The sequence below is a fragment of the Athene noctua genome, unplaced genomic scaffold (genome assembly GCF_965140245.1).
Source record: "Athene noctua unplaced genomic scaffold, bAthNoc1.hap1.1 HAP1_HAP1_scaffold_157, whole genome shotgun sequence".
NCBI classification, from domain to species: domain Eukaryota; kingdom Metazoa; phylum Chordata; class Aves; order Strigiformes; family Strigidae; genus Athene; species Athene noctua.
The window spans coordinates 1-6965 of NW_027437629.1; the positions used below are offsets into that span (position 1 = coordinate 1).

At 54.8% G+C, this 6965-nt stretch overlaps 1 pseudogene; it reads right to left on the bottom strand.

Moving 5' to 3' along the window:
* Positions 1-3888: 3888 nt before the first annotated feature.
* Positions 3889-4841, bottom strand: LOC141955350 (olfactory receptor 14J1-like; annotated as a pseudogene).
* Positions 4842-6965: the final 2124 nt, after the last annotated feature.

Sequence of the window (6965 nt, forward strand, 5' to 3'; positions counted from 1 at the left end):
ATGGCAGGGTGACCTGCTTATCGGATGAGGGAAAGGCTGTGGGTGCTGTTTACCTCGACATTAGTAAGGCCTTTGACACCTTTTCCCACAGCATTCTCCTGGCGAAACTGCCTGCTGGAGGCTTGGATGGGCACACGCTCTCTGGGTACAAAACTGTCTGGACGGCCGGGCCCAGAGAGTTGAGGTGAACGGAGTTAAATCCAGGTGGCGGCCGGTCACGGGTGGTGTCCCCCAGGGCTGGGTGCTGGGGCCACTCCTGTTTAACATCTGTATTGATGATCTCGACGAGGGGATCGAGTGCCCCCTCAGTCAGTTTGCAGATGACACCCAGTTGGGTGGGAGTGTTGATCTCTCGAGGGTGGGGAGGCTGCAGAGAGACCTGGACGGGCTGGACCCATGGGCTGAGCCCAACTGTACTAGCATGGCCATCAGGGACAGGGAAGGGATCTGAGCCCTGGGCTCGGCACTGGGGAGGCCGCCCCTCGCTGAGTGGGTTCAGTTTTGGGCCCCTCACCCCAAAAAGGCCATTGAATGACTCATGCGTGGCCAGAGAAGGGCAACGGAGCTGGGGCAGGGTCTGGAGCACGGGTCTGCTGGGGAGCGGCTGGGGGAACTGGGGGGGTTCAGTCTGGAGAAGAGGAGGCTGAGGGGAGACCTCCTGGCCCTCTGCAACTCCCTGCCAGGAGGGGGCAGAGAGGGGGGATGAGTCTCTGGAGCCAAGGAGCCAGCGCCAGGCCCCGAGGGAATGGCCTCAGGCTGCCCAGGGCAGGGTCAGGCTGGCTCTGAGGAAGGATTTCTGTGCAGAAGGGGCTGTTGGGCGTCGGAATGGGCTGCCCAGGGCAGGGGGGGAGTCCCCGGGATCCCTGGAGGGGTTGAAGAGTCGGGCTGAGCCAGCGCTGAGGGATCTGGGGGAGTTGGGAGTGGCCAATATGAGGTTAATGGTTGGAATGGATGATCTTCAAGGTCTTTGCCAATTTTGATGATTCTGTGGTTCTGTGAAGCTGTCTGGATTGCATGTGTCCTTCCGTGTTGTCCTTCTGTGAGGACCAAGGCCTGTGAATGGGGGGTTTCTGCCTGTGGCCTGAAGAAGGCTTCAGCTGGTTCTTCCTGATCAGGTGATCTGTAGCAAGCACCCTCTACAACATCAGCAATGCTGGTCTGCCTGCTTATCCTGACCCATAAGCACCTAGCTGGCTCTTCCCCCATCCCAAGGCAAAGGTCCATGCATTCCTGCTGACCTCTCAGAAGAAGGACCACTCCTCATCCTTGCCTTCCCAGCTGGTCCTTCCCAAAGAGCTTCTGTCCTTCCTGTCTGTGCCTGAGGCCTCCTTCCTCTTGGCCATGGCAGCTTTCTCTGCCACCAGGGCCTATGAGGAGACAGACTGTTGTCACTTCCCTAGGGCCTCATTGCTCCTTGCAGAACCCCAGGAAGGCTGGACTCCGTCATACTGTGGTCCTCCACTGAGCATTGGACATTTCACATCACTCTGCCCGTGGGAAGAGCCGTGAGCCACACATGAGGGAGAGGATCCCCCTTTGCAGGGGTGGGGGTCAAGGCTTGGACAGCTGCTCCATAAGGCAAAACAAGGGTTTTCGTGGCATCAGAGCCACCCACACTGTGCCTTGGCCTTGTAATCGCAGCCTCCAATTATTGTCTCTAACAAGCCCATGGGGAGGTATTGTCAGTGATGGCCCTCAGTGGGGCCCGATAATGCTTCAAAAATCTTTGGGTTTTACTTCTGACTTTGACTTCTTGAGAGATTACTTCTACCTTCTCTCAGTATCTGAGGCTCAGGGACTCAGACCACCAAATAAACCACGGGGCTCATTACAGTGAAGACAGCCCTAACGACTCATGTCACTTCCACCATCTTCATCAAGTCTTCAAGACTTGCACAGCTAATTGGAGAGTTTTCAGGAATGGAGTTAAAGAGAAAGATTTCAATGACTGCTTTGAAGACATGACAGCAGCGTTCTCTAACTGATATTGATCCAGGATGTCTCCGGTGGAGGTCTCGACCGGGAGGAAGATCAGTCCTTTGAGTCCTCACCTCCCCAGCCCTGACATTTCTCTCATGGGTCACCTGGGACTTAATGTCACGTTTCCTGACATCCGACTTCTCCACTGAATTCTGCAGCTGGAGGTTACAGCTTCTCTGCACTGACTCCTATCTGCTTTCCTTAGAGAAGCGGCTACAAACAGGCATGGAAGGGTTTTTCCTAATTGCAAAAATCCCCAAAGTAAAACATGATAAACAAGAAAACACACTTCTCAACTGTATGTCAAGTCCAAGCTGTCTCCAAAGATGTTCACCTTCCATGAGGGATAACCATAGAGGAGATGTTTTTGACAGACAGATAGGAAAAGATAAATACAATTATAAAGAGTGAGCTATAGAGACAGTTAGGCAGACTGGTGAAAGACGGGGAAGTTTTTTACGTCTCTGAAGCTCAAAGCAGCAGCTGGGTGGGTGAAAGGTGTCTGTAAGAGGAAAGGAAATCTAGAGAGCAATGGAAAGTGCCTAAGTCCAGTTAGACTGCTGGAAAGGTGACTTCAAACATGATCAATTTAGTCAGGACTGGTGGAAATACCCAAAAGATTAGTATAATACAGACAGTACTGGCAAGGCCAGGGTCAGCAAAATCCAGCTGTGCCTCAACTCACAGTGGTGTCCCCTGCCCCCAGCTCCAACTTACAGCCCTTTCTTTGGGTCAGAAGGGACTTCTGGAGGACTCTAGTACTATCGTCTGCTCTGAGCAGGGAAAATTTCACAGCTAGATGACACTGGTCAGTGTTTTTTCCAGCTGAGCTAGAGATCACTAGCATGGGGATTTTTATTGGGTTTTTTCCCCCTTAGGCTCACTGGATATTTCAGTGAGTTCCATCCCAAGCATTTGGAGCTGCTTTGGCACTGGAGGGACTGCCGAGAGTGCTGGGACCTGCACTGCCCTCTCTGCCACCCCTGGAGACTCTTGGATCCTGGTGCTCTCACAGGGAGCAGGGGAAGGGCCCTGTCTGGCTGCAGGCTGGGTTAGTCCTGAGCACCTGGCAGTGGTGCTTGGAGAGACTGGGGAGCATTTTCAAAGGCACCAGGTGTACCTCTAGCTCTGTCAGCTGTATTTTACTAATGGTGACATGAATCACCTCCAGACTCCCTTCCCCATGCCTGCCGGGTCTCTTCTGCCTCCCCTGGGACTGCAGAGTCCTCATTCACCTGCAGATACCGGGGCTGAACATACTGAACATTTCACTTTTGGGTGACTCGACCTCAGAGAACATTTTGTGGGGCTCCATTCCCTGCCCACCCCAGGCACGCGCTGTCCCTGCAGATCCTCCACGCTCTCCAGCCAGCTCCAGGTTCCCCTCCTGAAGGGCATTGCCTGCCACCTCCCATGTGGGACCGGCCTGAGTATGCACCTCAGTGCCCACTCACCATCTTCACCGCCACAAAGCGCTGGCAGAGGAGTCTGAAGTCCAGCTGCCAGCCTCAACAGATCAGAAGGTGGCTGGGAGCTCTGTGCTCCTGGAGCTATGGAGAATCATAACAAAATAAAAATCTCTTTTCAGAATTTAAATCCTTTGGCCTATTCTTGACATCCACACTGGAAGAAGATCCTAGCCTTCAACTGTTCTACTGGTGAGATTACAGTTTATTACAGAGATGCTGCGAGAGAGTGAGAAAGACTTTTCTATGGGCTTCAGGTGAAACTGAAAAGATTAATGCCTCAGCAGAAGTGGGATGAATCAAAATTGTGCAGAAACATATTGACAATTATAGTGATAATGGTGTGGATAATGATGATGATAATAGAAGTATTAGCAATAGTAGTAATAATAGTAAGACAGAGAAAAAAACAACTCGGGCCTAGTGTGGGGGACATTGGAAATCATCTGCGGGGAGATGTGGGGAGTTTATCCCTGCTGAAAAATGTCCATGGAAACAGCTTCCAGAGGGCCCCCTCCTGTTCCTGGTTCCTCATGCTGTAAATTACGGGGTTCACTGCTGGAGGCAGAATCGAGTACAGAACTGCAATCACCAGAGCCAGGGATGAGGAGGAGATGGAGGGGGGGCTTCAGATAGGCAAAAAATGAGATGTTGATAAACAGAGAGACCACAGCCAGTTGAGGGAGGCACGTGGAAAAGGCTTTGTGCTGCCCCTCCTCGGCACAGCTCTCAAGATACTCACATAGGACAGCATGACGAAAATAAACCCAACATAAACTAATCAGGCACTGACCACAAGAAGCCCAGTTTCCCTGAAGTAGTAGTAGTCTGAGCAGGAGAGTTGAGAATCTGGGGGATTTCACAGAAGAACTGGTCCACAGCATTGCCTTGGCAGAGCGGTAGTAAAAATGTGTTGGCTGTGTACAGGAGGAGAGAATTGAGGAACCCAGTGCCCCAGGCAGCTGCTGCCATGTGGACACAAGCTCTGATGCCCAGGAGGGTCCTGTAGTGCAGGGGTTTGCCGATGGCAACGTAGCGGTCGTAGGACATGACAGTGAGGAGATAGAATTCTGCTGTGATCAAGAAGAGAAAGAAAAAGACCTGGGCAGCACATCCTGAGAAGGAAATGTCCCTGATATCCCAGGGGGAACTGTCTGTGGCTTTGGGGAGAGTGGTGGAAATGGAGCCCAGGTCGAGGAGGGAGAGGTCGAGGAGGAAGAAGTACATGGAGGTGTGCAGGCGGTGGTCACAGGCGATGGCGGTGATGATGAGGCCGTTGCCCAGGAGGGCAGCCAGGGAGATGCCCAGGAAGAGCCAGAAGTGCAAGAGCTGCAGCTCCCGTCTGTCTGCGAATGCCAGGAGGAGAAATTTGGTTACGGAGCTGCTGCTGGACATTTGCTTTGTCTGAGCATGGGGGCCTGCCAAAGGAGGTAAAAGCAGTGACGTGTTAGGACTGCTTTCTCTTGGTAAACTTCGATCCTGTTCTAACAGAACCCCCAACCTCCAGCCTCTCTCCATCTGGAATGACCTTCCTGCAGCTCCTGGAGTGCAGCTCTGCAGCAGCTGGCTGAGGGGGCAGTGGGGAGCAAGGGATTCTGCTGGGGGCTCTGCAGGAGTCAGTCCTGCTGTGCCCCAACAGGCAGAGAGGAACCCGCAGTGATCGCTGATTAACTCCACTTATGAAATCCAAGAGATTTCAGCCTCGTCCCTCCCAGGGCCCCCGGCTGCAGAGCAGAGCTCTGGGGCTTTGCTCTTCTGCCTTTGGCTCCTGCTGCCCTGTCCTACCTGAGGAGTGCGTGCTGAAGGCACAGCCTGGACACTTCTGCTCTGCTACAAGTGCTCCCTGGAGAGTGCGGGGGTGCAAGCGGGCAGAGCCTGAGCGCAGAGTGAGGAGAGCCAGGCTGTCCATCAGACTTGCTCTCAGCTGCCCTGGGCGGGCACCTCTGGAATCTGCAGGAGGGTCACACCCAGCTGTTCCCTTGACAGGAGATTGGATGCTGCTGAGAGCAGAGGAACCCACTTGAAAACTCCCCTCCCCAGTAAAGATCTCTGAGCTTTTTGATTCCTTGAAGATAGGATGTCTGGCAAAAAGAGCCACCTTTATCCCCAGCCCATGGGCAGTGTTTCCCAGAGACCCAGAGGCTAGAAGGGGTTTGTGCACCTTGCTGCCATGGACACATCTGCATGGCAGGGCCTGCAGGGCCAGTTGCTGAGCTGCAGCTGAAAGCCCCATCCCCAGAGAGCCTGAAAACAGGAGCAGCAGCAGCAGGGGCAGGGGCAGAAGCGAGGAGCAATGCCCAATGCTTCTGCCAAGGGAGGCCAGGCCAGGGAGGGACAGCTGGGCACTGGGGAGAGTCTCCGCTGCTGCAGCTCTGCCTGTACAGGAGGCAGCTCCTGCCCTGGAGCCCATGGCCTTGAGAACAGAGGCTCTGCTGGGTGTGAGAGGAGATCAGGGAGGGTTGTTAGGTAGGACGTACCTTCACTGAAGTGCTAATGTGGCAGTGCCCAAGTAACTCCGCCCGCTCGGAGCCCTTCCTGTCAGCCTTTGTCTCTCCCTCCCTGCCAGTCCTTTGGTACCTGGACCTGTCCCTTCCTGGAGCTGTCATGAAAATACTGACAAGATGATTGACCTTTCTGTAGGCAAATAAATACCTGAAGGAACTTTATCAAGTTCCTAAAATACCTATTGCTCTGTCAGGGTAACGCTGTAGGAGTGTCCTTGTGTTGTCCAGACCTGACTGCTGCATTACTATTCCCCCACAACCAAAGCAGGAAACTGATAGCACCCGGAAAGCCCCTTTCTTTCCAGGTAGCCCCTGCCTTGATGTTATTCTTGAAATGCTGCTTCTTCCAATGTCCAGGGGTGATCTACAACCATGAGCCACCCTGACCCACACAGCACCGTCGGGACAGCAGCAGGACCCTGCCCTGCCGGGGGTCTCTCCTGCCCCCCACAGCTGCTCCCCCCGGCGCCGTGGGCAGCTCCCCGGGCAGGCTGAGTGCTGACCCTGGCCGGCGGCAGAGTCCCTGCCCCAGCACGCAGCCCCGGGGGTGCAGGGACCCTGCTCGGAAGGACAACCCTGGGCACCCCCGGCTGCACCCGCGGCTGCACCTCCCCGCAGCCGTCCCTGGGAGAAGGCAGAGCCATGGCCTGTCCCTCTGGCAGCGCAGCAGGGAAGCCCTGCTCGGGAGCTCGTCCTCCTCCTCTGGTCAGGAGGGAGATTCCTGGGGCTGTGCTGGCTTGACCAGATCCCTCCCTGAAGCTCATATTCATTGCCAGGCATGGAGATACTTACTGTGTCAAGGGCTCTGAAGATTTCTCCCCCAGTTAGCTGTCAACCATCCATCCACCCCAGACCACCTTTAATCTCTCTGCCTCACTCCTCTCATGTACCTGCAGGCAGTGCCCTCAGCCCTGGTGCCCTTTGCAGAGGAGCTGCTCCTGGGCAGCGCTGTCTCTCTGCAGCGCTGACCACTTGCCCTCAGCTCCCTCCGGCCCAGGAGCCCGGCCCAGCTCTG